General features: G+C 33.3%; 1 long non-coding RNA gene across 1 annotated transcript in view; it reads left to right on the top strand.

Annotated features, from left to right (window-relative positions):
- The first annotated feature begins 316 nt into the window (after positions 1–316).
- The window catches only part of LOC149553964 (uncharacterized), a 43,468-nt gene continuing 17,535 nt past the window's right edge, over positions 317–26,249 (top strand). Inside the window, exon 1 of the long non-coding RNA XR_016353495.1 lies at positions 317–559. This is a non-coding gene — a long non-coding RNA (uncharacterized LOC149553964). The remainder of the gene's footprint in view (positions 560–26,249) is intronic.

The following is a 26,249-nucleotide window of genomic DNA, read 5'->3' as shown; positions in this document are numbered from 1 at the left end:
CCGGATGAACTTTGTTATCAAATCATTTGCATCTCTTCTATCTATTTCTTATTTCTCTCATTTCTTTTTTAGTTATGTTCTTTATTTTATGTTATTAAAAACATTGTTAATTTTAAGTGTTTAAAGCATAAATCTTCTTGTAATTTCAATGGTTTAAGATACATAACTATGTATTTACTGCAAGGATCAGGAATTTATATCTGATTGTTAGGATTAAGTCATAATCTTATAGATCCTAAATCAGATCAAGTTTGGTATTAAAACTTATTTTTGCAAAGAAATTGCAGGTGGTGAATGTTAACCAGGTTGAAGTTGAAACAAGGAGAAGGTGAACTTGTAGAGTTCAATCCAGAGATTGGGAAAAGAAGAACTTTTCCACGAATCATGACATCTAAACAAAATCTTACCGAATTTGATGTAGAAGCCTTCCAGAGAGGTTTTGTGGAGTTGAAAGCTTTGGTGGACATTCTTCTTCAAGAGAAGCATGAACAACAATTGAGAAAGACAAACAAGGCTAAGAAGAAGGAAGAAGCTAAATCTTCATCAAAAGATGACAAAGGTAAAGGAGCAGGAGGTGGTAGTGACCCTCTTGAACCTCCATCCCCATCTTCTTCATCTTCTTCTTCATCATCATCTTCTTCTCTATCTACTTCTAAAAAGAAACATTTCGTGAAGACACCCTTGTTAAAATTGGATGTTAAGTTTGATTTCCCTATATATAGTGGTAAATTGGATGCTGAAAAATTGGATAATTGGCTTAAGCAAATTGAAGTGTACTGCAGAGTTCAAAATATTCTAGATGATTCTTCCAAAATCCAGCTAGCTACTCTCAAAATGGGAGGTACTGCATTAGTCTGGTGGGAGAGTAAGATCTAGGATAATCTTGCTGCACATGGTAAAATCATTTCATCTTGGTATGAATTTCCTTCTGCTTTGAAGAAATAGTTTTATCCATTAGGTTATATGCAACAAGCCATTATGGATTAGCAAAATCTAAAGCAAGGTAAAGGACAATTAGTACAAGAGTATACATAGGTGTTTAGGAAGAAGGCATTAACTCTTGGAATTCCTCTTTACACAAGATACTTTATTAAAGTATATAGGTGGAATGCATTCTTATTTGAAGCATACAATATTGATGTTTAGTCCTTCTAACTTTGGTGAAGTGTGTGTTCAAGCAACTCATATTGAAGCAGGTGGAGGAAACACAAGTTTCAATTCAAAGAAGGAATTTGTTCCTCCTGAAAGTAACAAGAAAGGCAATAAAGCAGCCATAGTGATGAAAGAGGAAGGTGAAAAGCCTATGTGTTCACATTGTTAGAAGAAAGGACATGCAAAAGAAAAGTGTTAGAAATTGCATCCAGAGTTGAAACCAAAGTGATTTAAGAATAATAACAAAGGAAAACAAAATTTTATAGTTTTGTTTAGGATCTTGGATTAGATTTTGGTGATAAGACTACAATATCAGTTGTGGGTTTGAAAGATAAAACTTTTGTTGATTCTACCACTGATGTTTCAAATGCTTCTACTTCCAAAAGTCATGTTCCTGAAGATAGTAAAAGGTGTGAGCTTTTTCATATAAGGGTGATTTCAAAGAACACTAAAATTAAGACATTGATGGATAGTGGTTCCCAAGTTAATTTGATTTCAGAAGAAGTTGTTAAACAATTGGGATTGAAAACTACACCGCATAAGAGACCTTATCCATTAGGTTGGGTGTGCAATAATAATACATTACAAGTCACTAAGCAATGTAAGTTAAGATTTGCAATAACATCTAAGTTCATGGATGAGGTTGAATTTGATGTGGTTCCACTTGATATATGTGGGATTGTGTTGGGTAGCCCATATTTATATGATAGGAAAGCTATCTTCTGTAGGGAACATAATAGGTATCACTTGTTTAAAAATGGAATTGAATACATTATAAGAGCTCATCGCATGAAGAATGAAGGATCAATTGTAAACACATGACATTTGAAAATGATTGTAAATGCAAGCAGTAAACTGACTCTCATGTCTACAACAACTACTGAGGATCAAGTGCAAGCAGAATCAAGTCTTCAACCAGTGATGGTGAAAGAGGATTTGGAAGGTTCATTTTCTAATAATGTTTTTGTACAAGAGGTCCAAAATGTTGATACTTTTTCCATTTCATCAGTTATTTTAGTTGTGTTGCTTCTATTTCTACTAGTTGGCGAACAGTAGTGGATATATGGTCGATTGTATTAGCAGTGTCATGTCATTCTTCATAATGTGTTTGATGGTTCAGATATTTAGAATTCCAACAGTTTGTACACATGATACTGGACAAGTGAGGCAAACATGCCCTCATTTTCATTTTATGTAAAAATAAACTTTTGGAGGTCCAAAAGCTTCTCGGTGGGAAAGAATGATCCAGGTGGATCTAGATAGGGTAAAAATTTTATAGTCTCAAAATCTCTCAAAAATGACATCATTGTGAAGAGCTTGGAAAATTAAACTCGACGCAACTTGAATGGGTGAAAAAGGAGCCCATTTGCTCAAGATATGCTCTGTCAAAGTTTGAGTCAAATTGGTGAACTAGGGGTGAAATTTGACTATCCTGAAAGTGTTTAACAATGGGTGTCAAATTAAAGAACTCATCAAGAGCTTTCCAATGGCCTTCGTTTTGTCAAATCGGAGTATGTATGTGAAAGTTATCATCATTCAAAGTTCGAAAAAAAAAAAGTATTGATGATGTCATCATTATGTCATTAGAATTTTGGAAGAATTTTAAATTATATTGGGAAAATAATTCCAAATATAATTTAGAATTTGCACGAGAAGTTGTTTTATACAAACTCCCTCTTAAAATATTTTGTCATGTTCCCTATAATTATGGAGGTGTTAGCTTTATTATCATTTTTTTTGTAAGGCTTATAATTATAAAAGCCAAAAATGAGGTTACTTGTTATTTTAAAATGGGGATATGGTTGTAAATTTTGGAAATTTTATGTATAAAAAGAGTGGGAATTTAGAAGAGATGGACAATTAGCTTGGAAGGAAAAATTTGCTCCTGGGAGAATTTGGAGAAGTTTTGTAATTCTTGAGAGAGCTTGTAGGTGAGAGATTATTCTAAGCACGAAGTTATTATCTTCAAGTTTGAAAGAGAGAGACTGTAAAGGCTAAAGCTTGGATGTTGTAAGAAGGCGTGTTTTGCCTAGCGACATTAATAAAGTGGTCCTCGAATTGAGAAGTGGACCGGAAGACATAGTCCTAACCGAATGAACTCCGTCATCAAATCATTTGCATCTCTTCTATCTCTTTCTTATTTCTCTCATTTCTTTTTTAGTTATGTTCTTTATTTTATGTTATTAAACACATTGTTAATTTTAAGTGTTTAAAGCATAAATCTTCTTGTAATTTCAATGGTTTAAGATACATGACCATGCATTTACTGCAAGGATTGGGAATTTATATCTTATTGTTAGGATTAAGTCATAATCTTATAGATCCTAAATCAGATCAAAAATTCAATGCATGATTGGATTCATCAATGTCATTACAAATTTTGGCCAATTTTTCTTTGTCACATCTTCCATCCAATGTTTTCTATAGTGTCTCTATTACATTCTTTCCAATATGCATAGCATCAAACAAATGCATGATCGGGAGGTGCTTGTATTATGACAACCTACTAATTGTCTAGGATAGCTTTTAAGTTCTTTTGGAAGTTGCTCATCAATGCCTTGACGACCTTCACGAACATCAATTACATCATTATTAAACAAAAGACAGTATCCAATTTTTAATTTCATACAAAAACTTGCATTAGATGGAAAGACATTACTTCGACGATTCGTTCTATTGTATTCCAACTTCCATATGTGAGGTGTCATTCCTTGTGGCTTTGATGTTGTCTCTTCTTTCCCATGGAAAAGTTTTTTTTTCGGAAATTCAATCTTATGATTTTTGTGGAGAAAGTGTTTATGCTCATTGAACACCTGTTTTCCTAAACTTTTTGAATGACAAGATTTCATCTTTGGACCACAAATTAGACATGCAAATTTTCCCTTTGTCTAAAGACCTACAAGATTGTGTATAATTGGCTGACATGTGTACTAGAAGATTCATAACTACAATTATCACATGCAACTTAAACATACAATAAAAATATGTTAGCACTATTACATACCAAAAATATGTGTTAATAGGTTTACATACCACAAAAATGTGTTAGTTTAGGGGCATCATGCATTGTCCATACAAGAATTGCATGGAATTGAAATTGTCTTTCACCAATTGGTTTAGAGATGTTGTACATAGTGACCCCATTCCATAACTCATACACATCAATTAAGGGCTCAATATATACATTCTTATCTTTCACTTGGTACTGACCTAGTCGAAAAAACATAAACAAAACATAATTATTATGGTCATTTTGATATTGTGTTTATAAATTAATTTAGATGACTATTAAATAGAAAAATACCTGGTACAATCATTGCCAACATTATGTGCTCCCTCTTTATAGACATCCAAGTAGGACTGTTATTGTTAATAACAAAAATAAGCCAGACTAAGTTAACATAGCTCATCTCTCCAAATGGATTGACACCGTCTGCTACCAATGAAAGCTTCAGATTACAAGGATCCTCCTTAAATATTGGACACCTATCTTCCATGTCCTTAAATGCAAAACAATCTGCATGTATTTGCATAATGTTATCTTGACTTCTATTGTGTGCCTAATAATCCATAAATTGTGCCAAGTTAGTGCACCTAAATAATAGTTGTAGACGTGCAATAATGTGAATGTACTGAAGAACCTTGCGAGACACCTTTTTGGTTATTTGATCTTATCGATATCTACTAATGTGACAATTAGGGCATTGTGTTGCAAATTCATGTTGTTGATGATATATAATATGATCATTGGGACATGCATGTATTGTTTGATACTCCATTCCAATATCTTTCATAATGACCAATAATTCTCAGTAAGAACGAGGTAGAATGTTTGATGGTGGTAACAAACACTCACCTATCAGTATCAACCCATGGAAAAAATTGTTAATATAAATAACATTAATGGTATGCTAACATAGAAGATGACAAAAATGACACTATCCTTAGCATATGCAAAATTGCTACATTGGATATACCATTCATAACCTTGAAGTTTACCAGCAAGAATACATTGGAGAGGAGTTTTGTTTGGGAGCCTTGCTACAAGGGCTTGTATGTCTTTTCAATTACAGATATATCTATGTTCTCTTCATCATCATCATTAGATGTGGTACTATCATCATCTTCATCATCTTCATCAGTTGCGTCAGTAACATCTTCAATCCTGTTCTCTAGCACATTATCAGTTGCACTAATACCAACATCTTCAATTGTGTTCTCTACCTCAGGATCATCTTCTTCCATGAGAGCATTACCTTTTGCTTCGATATTCACACCTCCATGTTCCACTAGTTCAAAATCCACATTCACCAAAGGATGAAATTCCTTTCCCCCTTCAATATAATCATGTTGCCTACAATGTCTCTGAGTTGTGATTAGAATTATTCAATTCTTTAAGCCCTTGTATTGTTTGCAAGGACAATAACATTTTCCATCACCATTTCTTTTGAACTAAGACCACAATCTAGCAATTGTCACCTTATTTTTTTCTAAGTTCATATTGTTAGGCGTGGACTTTCTTCACAAGAAAATATTCAAGCTATAAAATTATATCAAATATAAACATACAAGCATTAGTAGTATCTTGTATATAATAAAAAATAATTAAATATTATTAACTCTTCAATAAGGTAGACATATCAAATGAATTATACAATAGAAATATATATAATAATAATAAAGCTTCCATTAGAAAAATATCACTATAGAGACATAGATCACAAGGGCACAACAAGAGACAATATATATTCATTGTTGAATTCTAAATGAATGAATAACTAGAAAATCTAGTTGGGGGCATAGTTTACAACTTTTAGTTTTCCTTCCATTCCCCCAACTCAACAAAAGCTTCCATTGTGTAGCCCCCTAGTTTAACAATTTAATAATTTTGAGCTCAATAGTGAGAAAATTCTTAGTTATTTTTTGTGAATAGAGAAGGTTATACCTAATCCTATATTGTACTAGCCACCTTCAATTATGGAGCACAAGATAGTTGGGATTTTATGAAGAAACCAAAGCAAGATTTCTAATCAAATAGGTTAATGGGTTCAAAAGTATAGAGTCAAGGTCACTCACAAGGAGTACACAAGGAAACTCCAAAATGATGCAGTACCTATAACGTAAACGAAAATATTGATTGTTCTATTTTGTTGAAGAAAATAGAGAAATCACTCCAAATCAACCCTATATTAACTTATGAGACCTTTATTTCCCAAAACTATTATATCCAAATCATAGTTGGGTCCAACCATGTAATCATTTACATAACTGCCAACTTTTCCTCATAAGCCTTTATATTTAAATGTCTTTGTGGCTAAGGTCTCAATTGAAGACCCAAAGAACATACCCCTACAATTCATTTAGTGCATTGAAAACAACATTCAAAATATAGCCTATGTGGGGAACTACCATTGTTTCTCGTCTGCATCTTGGTATGAAAACACATTGAGAGAATAGGTTGAGACAAAATCAAACCTCTTGGTTCTTTAGAGGAAATGCAATCCAATGCTCAATGTAACAGTGATCCCATGAAAATAACTCCAGGATATATGATTGGCTTTCATGAAAATTTATTGCATCAAAATTAGCCTTTACATTTGAGTTTGTAATATTGTTATTATTCAAGATTTTACTATAGTCTTAGCTACAAAATTTTATCTTAATTAACTAATTGTTATTATAAGATCACAAGTTGTTATATCCTAACACAAATTTGTTGATTGTTAAGATATCATATCCATTGCAATCTCAAGGTTTAGAAGGTGGTGAGCACAAGGTCTAAGGTCCTATTTCAAAATTGATTGCTATTCCTAAAGTGTGTTACCATTCAAGATTGATCCCAGGATTCAATTTACCACTTCAAGTGGATCTACTTTTTTGGATTCAAAAGATTTGCAGTCTTTTATATGATCATTCTTTGGGGCTATTGGATTGTTCATCATTGTTGGTCTCAATATTGTATTTTATATATTGTTTGGCTATCTAGAGGCTATCTAGTGTTGTTTGGTTTTCATTGCTGCTCCATTTTTTGGTTTTCATTGTTTTTAAACCTTACATTGATTAGGTAGCATCAATTTAGAGTTTAAGCAATTAGGTATTAGTGTTAGGGGACTAAATTGTGTTTGTGACAAGTGAACAGATTAGAGCATTTGCAATATTGGATATCAAAGACTCATTCAGTGGTGTGGACTTATATTGGTCATCAATTAGCTCAATTCACTTATAAGAAATTAAAATTTCTTCATTGATTTTTGTATATTGACAAACTATTATTTATGCCTATACAATTGAAATTTTTTAAAAAGTTAATATTATGTATACAATTACAAGGATTTCTAATAGGAAGTGAAGAGTCTCCACTAAATAGTCACAAATTGAACTTCATTTACCAATTAGTTGTCAGGATTAGCACTTTAAAATAAAGTGTGGAACACAAACAATCTATAAGCTATTGTATGATGGAATTTATTCATAACTATACCCTATAGTCTTGCAAACAATTTATAAGTTGTTGTAATACATTTGTAGGTTAGATAAACCAGAGAAATCATAACAAATACATAAATATGAAATCGATTTGAAGATTAAAAGCTAGATATATGTGCCATGTGTTGCATTTGTGCTACAAATTAGTGCTGATAGGAAGTCATCCCGATAAAATTAGTTCTAACAAAATTGGGAATCACATTGTATCAGAAAAAGAATTTTTTAAAATTGCATCAAACTATTTGCAACTGAATTTTTCCAACTGATCATAACTCTTATTTGTATGAGTTTTGATTAAGAAATTTCTTCTATGCTTTAAGCCAAAATCTAGCTTGAAAGGGGTGAATGGTACACAATTAGTAGGCCAAATTTTTGGAGTAGACAAACTAATTCAAATGCAGAAATACCTGAAGGTGCAAAATACATGAGGTAAAATCACTGAAGAGAGGCATTGTTTCCCATTTAAGTGAAAGCACATCAGAATCATTCATTCTTCAGTCACATAGCTAATTATCTTTATCACTTTAATTGAGTAAGTTATTTATAATTATAATAGATTTGATCAAATCATTGAATCTAATAGAATAGGCAGTAACTAAAAGGAATAGTAAATTGTGAATTAAAGAAACATGGAAAACAATATAACCACACACTAGATGTTATATTTATAGATCGACAAATAAGAAGACAGTGACAGATAGGGATAGGGAAGGCAATAACTAACATATCATGGCTAAATAAATAATCAAAGATTATGTTACAAAATAATAAGGCAAAAACAAATGTGATCAAGGCTTTTGTAAACCCCAAACATACAAGGTGGACCTAAAGTCTAAAGCTTGAGCCTTTGATTGTGGGAAGGTAATAAGGCTAGGATTTGTATTAGTAGAAGTTAATCTAGGGCATCTTCCCTCACAAAAATTTGTGATATCCTTCAGATACACTGAACCTTCCCATTTCAAATCTGGAAAAGAATTGCTAAGCTAAAAATGATGTCTTGTAAATTATTAGTATCCCAATCATAAGCTTATTATAGGCATATCTAAAGTTCAAACTAATAGGGTACAGATTTTTGAGTTTTATTGAGTATTTTATTATATGGTTGTATAAAGAGGAATTATATGGAAATGAAATAAACACTTGAAAACTATAGCAAATAATATCTAGTGAATTCAAGAAAAAGTGGCTTCATATTTTTATGCAAATATTCAGCAAATCCCTAGATGGAAGTCTAGGTTTTGGCATCTACAGTCAACAAATAATTTAGGGTAGGAGTTTCTAGATGATGTGGATATAGGGAATTCTAGGGCTTCCTTCTTTCAGATCCCCATTGAATTTAGTAAATATCAAACCATATCTACCACACGTTTTAAAATAAGAAGAGGAAGATGGGGCAACTTTTGCTTATGTGGACCTGATCAATGCCATGTTCATGTACATGTTTACATGACATCTAGCTTAGGGTTAGAGGATATACTAAATGAATTCATGAATGTCATGGAATGGACGTTGTATAGATGTGTCAGGGGGTTGCATTTGTGGTACAAATTAGTATTGATAGGAAGTCATCCCAAGAAGATTGGTGCCACAATTTGTGCTACTCAAATGCGACAAGGGTTACCGTGCGGTCAACTATCTATAAAGTGTCCTTCAAGGGAATATCTCTTTCTCCCATCCACTCTAGCCCATCAGTAAAGAGAGCCAGGGAGATGGTGTACCTAGAACCATTGGCCTTCCTTCTTCCAACTAAGGTAGGTAGGCAATCAAACAACCATAGATTGCGACATTAAGGACAAAAGAACCAAACCACATAACACAACCGGACTCCTTGTAGTTTCTTTAGGCACAACCACCAAACAAAGATACATTTCACCTTCACACTTCTATTACCAATACTCACCCATAACACCATCAGAACATTTTCACTAGACTTTGCTATACAAAAGACCATAATTCTTCAAGCATACATAGTTAAATCAAACAATGAACAAAAAATATAGTGTTCTTCAAGCATACAATTGACCCTTACCTCTTGTTGTGATTTCTCCTCTCAACCCTGATCCAAACTCCTACCCACAATCTGCCGCATGAAAACAAAATGAAGTGTTTAACTATTTTTTTTAATATGATCTCAACAACATTGAAATTTTGATGACAAACTTAACTATCATCAAAATTTTGACATTTTCTAGATCATATTAAAAAAATGACTTTAACAAGCCAAATTGGCCAGTCGTCGAAAATGTTGGTCGAAAATAGAGGCCTAAAGTACTAGTGTGTATATAAAAGAAGTCAAAACCAACATGCACAACTTCAAAAAAATTGGCCTAAGACATCCTATTAAATCAAAATCACATCCAAGATCAAGTGATCTTATGGAAGCAAGAACATATAGCTCATTTGACCAGCGATTGCCAAGCCAATGTAGGGGAAACAATCAGAAACATTAAGAAAAGACAAGTAATCAAGGGAAATGATGGACCAATTAAGGGGAAACTATGGAAGAAATAACATGGAATCAAGAATGTACCCTACAACCACTTACTAAGCAACACATAGATGGGAATCAAACTAAACAAGACACACAAATGAACAACACCGATAATGAAAAAATAAAGGAAAAATATAAAAAAGAAAAAGCTACAAATAAAGAAATAGAAAGGAAGGAAAAGAAAAATACTCCAATGGAAGAATCACCAAACACTATGGAAATAGAAATCCTCACCAAGAACCTAGACTATAGTCATCCAAAAAGAGCACATGACTATAAAAGGGATAACATCAATGCTACAACAAAAGAGGAATTTAGTCAAGGAAAAAATCAACAAGTAGAAACAGTACACGAGGATCTACAAAAAGAGAGAATAGAGATAGCCAGTAAAGGAGATAACACTTCCCCATTGAACACAATTCCTCTTGCAAACTTAGAACAATAGGGGAGCATAACAATAAGAAAGATGAAAAAGGAAAACCAAAAAAAACTATATAAATTTTGGCAAACTCCAATGAATGGGAAGGATCAATTTGAAGAAAATAGTGGCTCGAGGTTAGAAAAGAGAAAAGAGATTTTGGATAACAATAGTGGAAACCTCATGCCAATCGAAGTCAAAACCTTCATGAATAAATTGATAATGGCAAGTACATAGGACTTTAAAGGTAATAGATAAACATGGAACATTGGAAGTTTAAGTAAGAATAAAGATTGGGAAGAATTTGAGTTCATAGACAAAATGGAACGGGGTGAAGAACATGTTAAGACTATAATGGAAAATACCTTAGAAGAGGAGACAGTGGAAGAAAAAGATGGAAAAAACATATTTAAGTGATCAGATCTTACAAAAGTTAAGAGAAGAAGAAGAAGATATGGAAGAGGACATTAAAACAACAATTCAAATCAATGCAAACAACAACATAGATAAATCGGGAATAGAAAGCAATGAAAAAAGAATAGAAAAGCCAAGATGTGGAAAGCAAAAGAAAAAAAGGGGTAGGACATCGCTTGCTAAACTAAGAAATGTAATTAGGAAAGAAAAAAATTAGAAGAAGATTCACTAAGTTCTAAATGTAGGGAAGGAGAAGATTCACTAAGTTCTAAATGTAGGGAAGGAGAAGTTCCTTCTCAATGAGAAATAAAGATAACTATATGGAATGTTAGGGGACTAAATGCCCCTAACAAAAAGTGCTTGATAAAGTGCAACTTAACACTTTTTGAATAAAAAATAATCTTATTACAAGAAACCAAACTTAATAAACAAGGAGAAAATCTCAATAAGAAACTTGGCTACTGGAAAATGGAACTAATAGAATCTAACGGGGCCTCTAGAGGTAGAGTCATTTGGGATCCCAGAAAGGCAAACTTCAACAAGTTATAATAAAGCAACTACTGGATTGGGGGGATAATAAAAAAATTTCAAAGTAATCTTCAGCTAACTCTCATTACTGTATACAGACCAATACCAATAGCTAAGAAGAAAGAAATATGGAACCAGATCAGAAAATTCATGGAAAATAATCAAGCAAAAATTTCTCTATAGGAGGATATTTTAATGCCATTAGTAGCTTGGATGAAAATTTAGGTGGAGTCAAAACAATGTGACAAAGAATGAAAGACTTTAAAGAATGGATAGACAAAGAAAGCTTACTAGACATTCCAATAAGAAATGACATCTATACTTGGAATAATAGAAGGTAAGGCTTTTGCAACATAATGGAAAGCCTAGACATATTCATGATCAAAGGAGACCTTGGCAACTTTGACTACATAAGTCATACATAAATATTACCAACTATAGGCTTAGATCATTCCCCAATAAGAATAGAATTTATGGAAACAAAAAATCTGACAAGAAACCCATTTAAGTGTGAAAAAATGTGGTTCAAAGATGAAGTATTCTTAGCTAAAATAAGACAATGGTGGAAAGAGGACAACTTTGAAGGATCTAAAATGTTCTGCTTTGTATCCAAACTAAAAAAACTCAAAGAAAATATATTACAATGGACTAATAATCATTTTTAAAAAATATTTAATGGCAAACTAAAATCTGAAGTAGAGATAAAAACAACTTAAGGAAGATGTAATTAAAAAAGAAATGGATAATGAAACATATATTAAAGAAAAAGAAATATTAGCAAAATATGAAAATATACTAACAAAAGAAGAAATATACTGGAAACAAAAATCCATAAAAACATGGCTTTTAGAAGGAGATCGAAACACATAATTCTTTCATAATAGTACCATAAACAATAGGAATAAAAATAGAAAAAAAACACAAAAAACAAAAAACTTAGGAAATGAAATAGAAGAACCAAATCACGTGATTAAAATATTCATAAATTGCTATATAGATATACCCAATAACCTTTAAAGTTCCAATCTAATAGCACAATCTGTTGTGAAAGATTCAATTTTGAAGATTATCACAAAAGAGGACAACAAACTATTAAACAAACCTTATGCCCAAGAGGAAATCAAAGAAGCTTTATTTGGACTCAATCTAGACAAATCCCTAGGACCTGATGGATTCCAAGCTTTCTTTTTCCAAAAATGTTGGGACATAATAGGATATGACCTATGGAAAGCAATAGAAGCTACTAGGAACTCTATTCTCTCCTTGCAAAAATCAACAACATCTTTTTAGCCCTAATTCCCGAAAACCAAAACTACGAGACTCTAGACTCTGGGAGACTTCTAGCCATTTGCACTATGCAAAATGATATACAAAGTATTATCAAAAGCACCAGAAAATAGACTTTAAAAACTATTACCTAAATTAATATCAGAAGAACAAACAGGGTTTGTGCCGGGAAGATCTATTTTGGATGGAAAACTCATTATGCAAGAATTATTCACTCCACCCAAATCAACAAGGATGCATGCATGTTCATGAGATTAGACATCTAAAAGGCTTATGACAAGGTGGACTAGATATTCCTATGTAACCTTAGAAGAATTTGGATTCTTGAGACAATGGATTAATCTTATCTTTAACTGTATAGCCTTTCCCAAAATCTCCCTCCTCATTAATGGAACTCCAAAAGATTTCTATGGTATATCTAGGGGAATCAGACAAGGAAATCCAATATCACTATTCTTATTCATTATCATGGCAAAAGCATTTGGCAAAGCTATCAAAGTGTCACAACTAGAAAATAGAATCAAAGGAGTGGCAATAGCTAATAGAATCCCAAATACAACACACCAACAATTTTCAATTGATACCATCCTCCTAGGGGAGAGTACAATACAAGAAGCTTGAAACTTTAAGAAAATAATAAAAACATATATGGTTGCATCAGATCAAAAGGTTAATGAGGAAAAATATGATTTTTTCGCTAAATACTCAATTGGAAATGGAAAGTAGAATATATAGTATCATGGGGTATAAGAAAGGCACATTCCAATGCAACTAAGAATTCAACTGGACATGTGGGCCATGAAAAGGAAAACATGGGAGCCTCTTATAGAAAATATAAATAAGAAAATAGGAAGCTGGAAGGGAAAATGGTTAACCAAGGCATGTAGGGTAACAAAAATTAAATTGGTACTATCTACAACACCTATATATCAAATGTCATGTCCACCTCTACCCAAAGGAGTAGAGAAGAATCTAGATAGAAAATTATGAAACTTTTTCATGAGTGGGGTAGAAGAGAAGAAAAAACTAGCCCTAATTAAATGGGAAAGCATATGTAGATCCAAACAACTAGGGGGACTAGGCATCAAAAATCTAAATTGGAAAAATGAAGCTCTAGGAGAAAAACTAGTATGGATAATGTACCATGAAAATGCAAATAAATGGGCCAAAATCCTCTACCAAAAATACCTAAATAATTTGGATGCGATATCATTATTTAGAACTCACAACCCTCCTATAGGATTGCAAACATGGGACTTCACGATGCAATGTCACCCTATCATCACTAATAATCTAACATGGGATATAAGACAAGGTAAAGAGGCCTTATTCTAGAAAGACTCGTGGGATGGACTACCAGGTGCCACCAAATAGTTATAATCTCTCACCAAACATAAAAACTACTCTAATTGATCTATTGGAGAAGCATATCAGTGACTATAAACAAAAAATCAATAGAAATGATAGAATGGAGTGGAATTGGAAATCAACCACAGATACCAATCTAATAGATCAAGAGAAGCAAGTTTTCAAACAATTCCTCAACCAAAGGCCTCTATGCCTCAAAGAAAGGAAAGACAAAATTATATGGGGAGCCACCAAAAATGGGAATTATAGTTTCAAGAAGGGATATTATCTAATAACTAGCTCACAAAGATGGGATGAAATAGACTTACCTCTAAACCTTTGCTAGGATCCAGTATGTCTCCCCAAAGCTGGCATTTTCTAATGGGCAACAATCCAAAATCGAATCCTAACAACTGATAGATTCACCAAAATGGCTTTTGAAGGACCCTCAAGATACCTATTATGTAAGAATACCTCAGAAACTACATAGTATCTATTATACCAATGCACCTTTTCCTAAAAAGGTTGGAAATGACTCTATCAAAAATTAAATTGGACAATAGCCCCACCAAAAACTCCATGGGAAAATCTAAAAAGAGGCCAAAAGTTAGAAACTCAATGATATATGATAACTTATGGAAAATTGCTCTATCAATCTTTTTATGGGAAATATGGAAGGAAAGAAACAAAAGTATTTTCAAGAAAGAACAGATGTCAGAAACCTCATTTCTCAACAAAGTGGAAAGCTACATAAAAAAATTTATAAACAACCATCCAAGAAACACAATGAAAGAAGAGGGGTCATTTACATATTGGGATGTCAATATGAGGAAGAACTGGAAAAACCTAACCAACCTACCAATAACCTACATGAAAGCAAATAAGGAAGAAAGAGCAAAGTGTAAATGGGAACCACCATCACAAGGATGGACAAAATTGAATTTTTATGGAGCATCAAGAGGAAATATAGGAAAGGTTGGGCTAGGGTGTATCATCCACTCAGATAATGGTGACTCAATACCTAAATGAGCAAAAATGATGGGTATTCAATCGAATAATATAGAAGAGTTTGAAACTCTAGCGGAAGGACTTAATATATGCTTAGAATTAAGAGAAAAAAATAAAAATTTGAAGGACATTCTCAAATAATTTTGAATGACCTAAGAAAGGATAGTACCCCAAACCAAAAAATTAATTGAAAACTCGAAGATGCTCTACCCCTTTTAGACAATTTTGAAGATATCAAAATCTAGCATATATTTCAGGATGGGAACAAAGAAGCAGATAATTTAGCAAACATGGGAGCAAATGGAGAAGACATATATATCAAGGAGAAATAGCAAAACCCCTCAATTCATAATAAAAATAACAAGAGGGAAGAGAAAAATTAATGACTAACCTAGCTCATAAACTCCTAATAATGTATCCTACTTAATAATAGAAGTCTAGGAATATCTAACATTATAATCTAACTAACTTAAAATTAGAAGGTATATTATACATAATAAGGGTGATTCTCACCCTTATCATTCCAACTATCTTAGGTTAAACACTTAGATCTTTATCTTAAAACCTTAGAATTATACTAATGACAAAGCTTATCATCCTCATCCCACCAAGGATATTAGTTTTGGAAACTTACTAATATGATTGATAAAGAATAGAAATCATGTTAATGAATAATTGAGACACCTAGAGATGATCATAAGACCACTGAATCAAGAAGTAAGGCTTATAATGAAGTTTTGTGCGCATTTTGTCCCATTTTTAGTTTATGAATTCATTCTGCTATCTCTATAAGAATATTAGTAAATAGCATGAACAAAAAAGCTTATGTCAATGTACCTTTTTATCAAAACAATGTGATGCAAGTGGTAACCAATATAACTAATGATTACAAAGATGCCAAATAGATTGGTAGATAATGACTAAATAGATACTAACATGAACCCAAATTTGAAGATATTAAAGAGGCATATGCAGAACTTTAAATAAGATTGAAATTGTAGTGAATTGAAAACTAACAATAAAACTTATAAATTTAAAAAATTAGAGGAATTGGTAAAATAGAAAAATCTTTGACATTTAATATATCAACGCATAGGTGAAAACATATAGTGTAACAAGGCTTTAATCAAGGATGAAATAATCTAACACAAATGTAATCAATAGAATAGATCTGTTTAACTCTAACTAAATCCTAACTAGAACCTCCTAGCCTTAATTCATCAACATATCCCTAAAAGAAATACTTTAATCAATTTAAATTTTAACTTAAGAACCACCAATCCAGGCATATTAGACCTACTAATTAGTGCAATAGTTTAGGTAGGACAGTCCAATCAGAAAACCATAATTAGAATGATCATGCAACAATTCTGGACAAGAATTATGAATATCACTAGTACATAATTAGATTGTTGTTAGTGAATAGATTATCCTTCAAAGAAATAAACACAAATTAACTCTAAATGCCCAGATAGGAAGATTGAATCAGCACTAATAGTTGGATAGGTTATCATTGAATTGATAACCTTGCTCTAAATTTTTTCGAGTACAACTCCTCGTACATGATTTACAATGAATTAAATATGGATTCTTTTAAACAAAAATCATGAAAGGTTTAAAAATATTTATACGTAAACATGGAATAGATGCGAAAAACTAAGCAACTAAAAGGAAACAAATAGCAAACAACACAAAGTTCATTTTCCCAAAAAGTGCATTACAAAATGAGCAAAGATCAAAGTAATAATTTCCATCCTCAAGAAAATGAAGAACCAAAGCTCCAAAGATATCTTGATATCAAAATGTATTCAAAAAATAGCAACATCAAATTCACTTAAAGAAAATTGAAAGTTACACAAACATAACAATCAATGGAAAGAAAATTACCCAAACTCAAAGTTTTAGTTTGAAGTTATCTCTCAAATCTCCCTTCTCTAAGATGTAAAAGACTATACAGGTCTTATTACACACAACATCAAAATTACCATCTAGAAGAAAATGAAACTCCCCTCCCATGCATTACATTTAAAATCAAGAATCTCTCCTTTTCAATGCATAGTTTGAGAAAATATAAAACCATGTTCTTCTTCAGCACCATAGTCTCTCTCTCAAAAAGGCTGGAATAAATTTGAACATGTTGGAACTCTTCCCCTCCCTGTAGCACAAATTCTCCCCCTCGAAAGGAAAGTAGAACCCCCCTTCCTTGATTATTTTCCCCTTATATAAGTTCTCATCTTTTTGACAGGACTTATCAGTTATAATAACTGATTCTTTGAAAGAAAACTATCTCCCTTTGTCTTCTTATACTTTTATCCTTTACATGTGTAATGTTTAATTCACAATTAAACATTTTATTATAATTCACTTTTAGCTTTATATTTGTTTTTTATAAGGAATGGATATCATCTTTAGATTTATATTTGGTTGACACTTGTTTAAAGGAATATCTGCACTTTGCATGTTCACCCCCACATGTCATTATTTACTAATCCCACATCTTCTCTTTACGAAATTCCTCGAGTTCCCACGGCCTCTAGTTTGTATTTAGGTTCATCTCATATGTAACATCTCACATTATCAAAGTTTATCTATTATCGAGTTTTAAACCTCTATCAGCCCAACCATAGTTAAGCCATCATGCTTAGTCTACATTTCTACTTCTTGTCAAATCAGAAATCTTATCAAACAATTCTCATCATTGATGGTAGTTCATATAATTCAAATTCAAGAATGTTATAAAACTGTGTCTACAGTCCTGTATTTGGACTTCGTGTACTTGATGCTCAGTAGAGATTAGACATGTTATCAATAGGTTCCCAATATCAGCATTTACCATCAAAGCTTATCACCCAATATGGAAGGTTCTTTCAATGTTTCTCTTCAATTTGATTAATAGACCGATAGGTGTGAAAATAAGGCACAGGCTTAATACATTTTAGATTTTTTTTTAATGATCTCAGAACACTTGTAGAATCATTACTTTGACACAGGGCCAAGTTGAATCAAGCATATATCCCTCTAGAATAGTAACTGGCCTTCAATTCTTTGATAGGCCTTGACCCAAACGGCTAGTGTAATTTCCTTTATCCACACATCTGATGACAAAAAAAGATCGAGGACCTTGTCGAGCTTCTTCAATTGTAGAAGAAATATTAGGTGAATCCTTGGCACCGTTGTCAAACTTCAAATTAGTTCTAAAATCGTATGCCAAGATTAATCGAGCCATATGCCATAAAGGAAGTGACATTTAGCCAAATAATTGCAATATGTCTCTTGAATTCAATTGAATGTTTATTGCCTTTGAATTTTTCACAATAGTGATAATGCCTGTATTGCACGGTTGGATAACACCTTCATGCTCTAATCTTCCTTCCACAGATCTCAATATTACGAATATTTCCAGCTGACACACGGCATTTGGACATGACATGGTGTCTTCTCATGACACATTGTCAAAGCTTAATTTGCACATGGGTCTTTGAGTCTTCTAATAGATTATCCTCAATTTACAATGGGATTTCATGATTGAGTTATCAATTTATCCGATAGAATTCATAGTTCTACTACTATCAGCATTTTCAAAACACATTTGATGCCACTTAGATATTGTTATTCCTTACTGCATGCATTTGTTAGAATTCTTTTAGAATAACTGAGAGGGGGGGTGAATCAGTTATCCAAGGTCCAAATGCCCTAATAACACTTTTTCACTACTTTTAATGAATCCCTGTACTTTTCATTCATCCAAACATAAATCAACCATATTAGCAAGTTACAGTAAATCAACATGCAGAGATAAAACATGCAAGATGACACAATGATTTACATGGAAACCCAATTTGGGAAAAACCACCAATAACATGCTACTTGATTTTTAGTCTTCTAAAGTGATGCCCTATTAAAAGCCTACCTTGTTAAAGGCTTACAACACACTGTTAAATGTGACCTTGTTAGAGGATTTCACCAAACTGTTAGGAATGGGCCTTGTTAAAGGACTTTAGAACATTCACTTGGAATGTCACCCTGTTAAAGGATTTACCTCATGGCTATTAAACCAACCTAAGTCCATAGGATTTAAACTAACTGATACAATTGCTAGAGAGTAACGATAATGGCTTTTTGATCTGATACAACTTACAACATACTTTGTAGATTTCAGATCACACTTTCAGTTCAATCTTTTGCTCAGCTTCAATCACTTCAGCTCTGACTGCTTGTCGTTCTCTCAAGCTTCGTCTCCTTGAGTCTTCTTACTCATCATACCAATGCATCCATATCTGAGGTCTTCTTATTGAAACAGAGTAACTATGCTCTCTTTCCTCCTTAGCATCTCCTTCAGCATTTTATGCTTTCATGGTTGACCGCCTCTATATCTCCTTCATGAACTTATGAATCTGTAAATAGAAAGTTGATTTTCCTTTGCCGCTCAATTCTCCCTCTCCAATTTTAGGGTTTCTAATGGATTAGGTAGGATACAATGTATCTACCTCATATCTTGTTCTTATCTAGAAACTTCGTCTAGGTTCCAGTTGTAACCTCAAAAACATTCTACATGGTGTTCTGTGCCACCAGCTCATCATTCTTATCTTTCATTTAATTCACAGACTTATAGATAACAACCTTGTCAGCTTAAATCTAGCAAATCTTCAATTATCAAAATAATGCAGCAACTCAGCATTATTGGTTTACTAATGCTCGGCACCTCTGTGTTACTCGGCATTATTGGTTTTACTGGTGCTCGGCACCTCTGTGTTACTCGGCACTTGTATTTGCTCAGAACTTGTATTTGCTCGGTACTTGATATCACTTGGCACTTGTATTTGCTAGGCACTTGATATCACTCAGCACTTGTATTTGCTTGGCATTTGAAGTTTAACTTGCTCGACATCTGAAGTTTACTCGCTCGACTTCAACTAGGAATCTATTTGGCACCTACTAGCTTGCTCGGCTCCTTCTCTCTAATGAACTTTAGTTAGGCTTTACAAATGTCTTAGCTAAAACCTTACATCTTTGATATGTTTCAGTGTACCCATTCTCTATGTCTTATAGTATGTCATCAACGCACTTATTTCATCAATGGCTTGACTGGTCCTTGTACTTCATTACAACATCATAACTTCAACCTTTCTCTTGATGTTCTAGTTACATCTTATTGATTGCCTCCTTCTTGTCAATCAACTAATTGATAGTATTTGGATCACTAAAGCAATTGTCATTCCTGCAACTAGCAAGTTTGACATCAATGACAAAACAATGATTGAGAACATTCTTTACAAGTTCCATATGATCATTCCAACAATCTTCCTTATGATCTTTTCAATCATTTCCAACAATCTCCCTCTTTGGCATTGATGGAAAATCAAACTGATCAATTAATCAACTTAGTTACCACCAAGATTGTATACATTGTCTGCTACTTTTCTTGGCTGCTGCATCCTTACTACTGATCTCATATATCTCCCTCTTGCTTTGTATTGATCAAGTTTCTGCATATTTCTCCCTCTTTGTCATAAATTCCAAAGATGTAGCATCTTTATCATGCAAAATATAAGCTTTGGCTTCTTGATGTCTTCTCCCTCTGTCACCATGCTTGTGACTGATTTGGAGTTTCTACTCCTGTTGTCATCCTCTACATCATTCTTCTGATATTTCAATGATTTGTTCTTGTTGATGCAAGGCAGCATCCTTGTTGCTTTAAACTGCTTGAGTTAGGGGTATTACCCTCAACTTGCCTCTAAGATATTCATAAGCATCCTTGGGCAATGGTTTGGTGAAGATATCTATAGTTTGTTCCCTTGTGTGAATGTATTCCAACTTCACTTGTTTGTCTTCTACCAATTCTCTGACATAATGATACTTGATTGTGATGTGCTTGGTTTTGGCATGCATTACTGAATTTTTGGATATGTTTATAGCACTTGTGTTATCACAATACAATATCACAGGTTTTGTTACCTCTTCTTTCATTCCTTTCAATAGATGTGTGAGCCACACAATGTTTGTGCAATTGACTACTACTGCCACATATTTTGATTCTGCAGTGGACTGGGATGTGCATGTTTGTTTCTTGCTAGTCCAGGTAACTAGCCTTTTGCCTAGAAATAATGCACCTTCACTTGTGCTTTTTTTGTCATCAATGTTGCCTCCCCAATCTGCATCTGTATATGCATTGAGCTCAAACTTTCCATTCTTTTTATAGTATAGACCAAAGTTATCAGTTCCTTTAAGATATCTCATTATTCTTTTTACTGCTATGAGATGATTTTCTTTGGGATTAGCAGAGAATCTAGCCACTATTCCAATTGCTAATGTTATGTCTGGTCTACTATGTACAACATATTGTAGTTTTCCAATCATGGATATGTACATTGTTTGATTAACTTTAGCGAATTCATCATTTTTGGATAGCTTATTTCCTGTTGCCATTGGTGTGATGACTGGTTTGAACTTCTTCAATCCAAACATTTTAAGAATCTCTTTGATGTACTTTGATTGTGTCACAAATATACCATGTTTGAGTTGATGTACTTGCAATCCAACAAAAAATTTAATTTCTCCAAACATAGACATCTCAAATTCATGTTTCATTTTGTCAGCAAAGCCTTTGCAAAGCACTTCCTTTCCACCAAACACTATGTCATCCACAAAGATTTCAGATACAATAATATCCTTACCTTCTTCTATTTTGATATACATTTTGTTGTTATCATCAGTTCTTTCAAATCCTATTTGCACTAGATACTTGTGAAGTCTCTCATACCATGCTCTAGGTGCTTGTTTCAAACCATAGAGTGCTTTATGTAGCTTACAAACCATATCCCTGTTGTTCTCATCAACAAATCCCTTTGGTTGTTCAATATAGACTTCTTCCTCTAGTATTCCATTTTAAAAAGCAGACTTTACATCCATCTGATAGACTTTAAAATCTTTATATGCAGCATATGCAAGTAAAGTTCTTACTCCTTCCATTCTAGCAACAGGGGCGAATTTTTCTCCATAGTCTAGTCCTTCTTCTTGAGAATAACCCTTGCATACTAGTCTAGCTTTGTTTCTGGTAATCTCACCATTCTCATCTAGCTTGTTTCTGAATACCCACTTGGTGCCAATCACATTCTTGTCAACTGGTCTGGGAACCAAACTCCAAATTTTGTTCTTCTTTATTTGATCAATCTCTTCTTCCATAGCTTTATACCAGTCATCATCTTGTAATGCACCATATACTATCTTAGGTTCAAATTTGCTGATCAGACATGATTCATGTCTCAGTTTATTCCTTGTCATTGGTCTTGCATTTTTTTCACCAATTATCTGTTCAGCAGGGTGATGTCTTTTTACATATTTGGATAATCTTGGCTCTGTCCTTGTTTCCATGTTTGATCTTTCAAATTTAGGATCACTATGCACTTCATTGTCAGGATGTTCTTCATTTATTTCATGTGTACTGTCTTCAGAATCAGATTGTGCATTTTCTTCATTTTGCAACTTGGCTTCTGAATGCAACTTGGCATTCACTGATTGGGACTCGGCTGAGACTAAAATTTTTTGTTGAGTTTCAATTTGATTGACATCATCCTCATCAATAGTCATTCTTTCATAAGAATACACAAAGGTTCTGTATTCTTCCATTTTTTTTGGTTCTTGAGCTTGGACTTCTGTATGTTCATCAAAGTTTACATTTGCACTTTTCACAATTTTGTTAGTGTTAGTATTCAAACACTTGTATGCCTTACTTCTAGTGGAATAACCAAGGAATATGCTTTATCACTTTTTGCATCAAATTTTCCATTTCTAGCATCTTTAAGGATAAAGCATTTGCAACCAAATACTTTGAAATGTTTTACATTGGGTGAGTGACCATACCATAATTCAAAAGGTGTTGTATTTGTACCTTTCTTGACTTGTACTCAGTTCAATGTATGAACAGCTACACTTATAGCTTCTCTCCAGTATTTTAGAGCAACAGTCTTCTCCATCATTAATGTTCTAGCACAGTCAATCATAGATCTATTTCTTCTTTCAGCAATTCCATTCTGTGAGGGAGTTCTAGGAGCTTATGTTTGTCTTTTGATTCCTTTATCATTACAAAATATCTTGAATTCATTTGATGTGAATTCACCACCTCTGTCTGATCTTAGGCATTTCAAGCTCTTTCCTGTTTCCTTTTCAACTCTAGCCGCATACCACTTAAACATTTGAAAAGCATCAAATTTTTGCTTTAAGAACATAACAGTCATCATCTTGGAATAGTCATCAACAAACAACATTATGTACTTATCTCCTTTATAGCTTTGTACTTCCATTGGACCACATAAGTCAGTATGAACTAACTCAAGTACTTCTCTAGATGTATAGTTTTTGCTTTTGAAACTTGACTTTTTCATCTTTCCTAGCTGACACTGTTTGCACATGATATTGTCAGGCTTCTTCAATTTTTGTAAACCTCTGACTTTCTTCATTTTACTGATATTGACCAGATTTTCAAAGTTGACATGACATAGCCTTCTATGCCATAACCATTCATCATCAAATTTTGCAATAAAACAAGAAACATCATCCATATCAAGGTAAAACAAATTATTTTTTGTTTGATCTCCTTTTCCTATCAGTTTACCATCAGTATCATAGATTTTTGCAGTTTTGTTTCCAAATTCTACTTTGCATCCTATATTGCCTAACTGTGAGACACTCAACAAATTGTAGTTTAATCCTTCAACATAGTATGTATTATCACATGAAATTTTCTCTGTGAGCTTAATGGAACCTTTTCCTTTGATTTGACATGGAGCATCATTACCAAATCTAACACTATTTCCATCATACTGAGTAAAGTTAACAAACTTACTTTTTCCTCCTATCATGTGATGTGAGCATCCACTGTCTATGATCCACTTGTCATTCTTGTTCATACATGTTACCAGTGATGTGGGCTCTTCTTCATCAAATTGGTCTTTCATGGCTACATAAACAACTTCATCATCATTATCATCAGAATTTTCTTCAACAATATAACACTTCTTACCTTTGTCTTTGTAATCTCTCTTGTTATCTTCTCTTCTGAATTTGTTGCCTTCCTTGTGATCCTTTTTCTGTGTACACCTGGCAGCAATATGACCTACTTCATTGCAATTGAAACAAATGATAGGCATCTTACCTTTGAATTTTCCTTTGCCTCTATGAAATCTTCTAGCAAGTAGTGCTTCCAATTTTTCCACATCTTCCTCATTAGTGCTACTGTCACTGGATACATATTTCATTTTTCTTCCTTTCTTTGATTTCACCTGTTCAGCATCTTTCAGTGATAGCTTGGCCTTAAAAGCAGATTCAACATTCTTAGGTCTGTAGTTGTCAAAGTTAGATAACTCAAATGCAGTGAGTCTACCTATTATACCTTCAAAACTTAGATTGTTTCCTAGTACACATCTTAACTCTTGTATTGCTGATACTTTAATAGCATAGATAGGGAGAAAGGTTCTTAAGAACTTACTATTAACAATATCTTCATCCAATTGACCATTCAAGCATCTTATTGCACTTACTACTTCCTTTATTCTTTTGCCATACTGAGTAGCATTCTCATTTTCCTCCATTTTCATATCATCAAACTTTCCTCTAAGACTTTCTCTTTTTGTTCTTTGTACATTTTGATCTCCTCCATAGATGTTTGATAGGGCTTTCCACATTTTGAATGTAGTGTCACATCCTTTGATATCATCAAATTCAGCATAGTTGAGTGCAGAAGCAATCTCCAGCATTGTCTGATTGTGTTCTTGTTTGTTTTTCATATCTTCTACAGTAAGAGTGCCTGTTGGATCAACATGTTCAGTAACAATTGAATTTTGGGCATAATCTCCTATGGATCCAAGATGTAGCTTCATCAAACTTTTCCATGCAACAAACTTGTCTTTGTTGAGCTTGGGAACTTCTCTCTTAGGGCATTTTGATCTTTTTTGCTTATAGTCCCTTTTAACTGAATCAGCAGTTTAGCTCTGATACCAATTGTTAGAATTTTTTTAGAATAACTGAGAGGGGGGGGTGAATTAATTATCCAAGGTCCAAATGCCCTAATAACACTTTTTCACTACTTTTAATGAATCCATATACTTTTCATTCATCCAAACTTAAATCAACCATATTAGCAAGTTACAGTAAATCAACATGCAAGATGACACAATGATTTACGTGGAAACCCAATTTGGAGAAAGCTACCAGTAACATGCTACTTGATTTTCACCCTTCTAAAGTGATGCCCTGTTAAAGGCTTACAACACACTGTTAAATGTGACCTTGTTAGAGGATTTCACCAAACTGTTAGGAATGGGCCTAGTTAAAGGACTTTAGAACATTCACTTGGAATGTCACCCTATTAAAGGATTTACCTCATGGCTATTAAACCAACCTAAGTCCATAGGATTTAAACTAATTGTTACAATTGCTAGAGAGTAACAATAATGGATTTTTGATCTGATACAACTTACAACATACTTTGCAGATTTCATATCACACTTTCAGTTCAATCTTTTGCTTGGCTTCAATCACTTCAGCTCTGACTGCTTGTCTTTCTCTCAAGCTTCGTCTCCTTGAGTCCTCTTACTCATCATACCAATGCATCCATATCTAAGGTCTTCTTATTGAAATAGAGTAACTATGCTCCATTTCCTCCTTAGCATCTTCTTTAGCATTTTATGCTTCCATGCTTGACCACCTCTATATCTCCTTCATGAACTTATGACTCCTTAAATAGAAATCTGATTTTCCTTTGCCGCTCGATTCTCCCTCTCCAATTTTAGGGTTTTTAATGGATTAGGTAGGATACAATGTATCTATCTCATATCTTGTTCTTATCTAGAAACTTTGTCTAGGTTCCAGTTGTAACCTCAAAAATGTTCTACATGGTGTTATGTGCCACCAGCTCATCATTCTTATCTTTCATTTAATTCACAGACTTCTAGATAACAACCTTGTCGGCTTAAATCTGGCAAATTTTTTATTATCGAAATAATGTAGCAACTCGGCATTATTGGTTTACTGATGCTCAGCATCTCTGTGTTACTCGGCACTATTGGTTTTACTGATGCTCGGCTTCTCTGTGTTACTCGACACTTATATCTGCTCGACACT

The sequence above is a fragment of the Cupressus sempervirens genome, chromosome 6 (genome assembly GCF_028749045.1).
Source record: "Cupressus sempervirens isolate cs-2001-9-10 chromosome 6, ASM2874904v1, whole genome shotgun sequence".
Classification (NCBI taxonomy): domain Eukaryota; kingdom Viridiplantae; phylum Streptophyta; class Pinopsida; order Cupressales; family Cupressaceae; genus Cupressus; species Cupressus sempervirens.
This window is presented reverse-complemented; position numbering and strand designations above follow the sequence as displayed.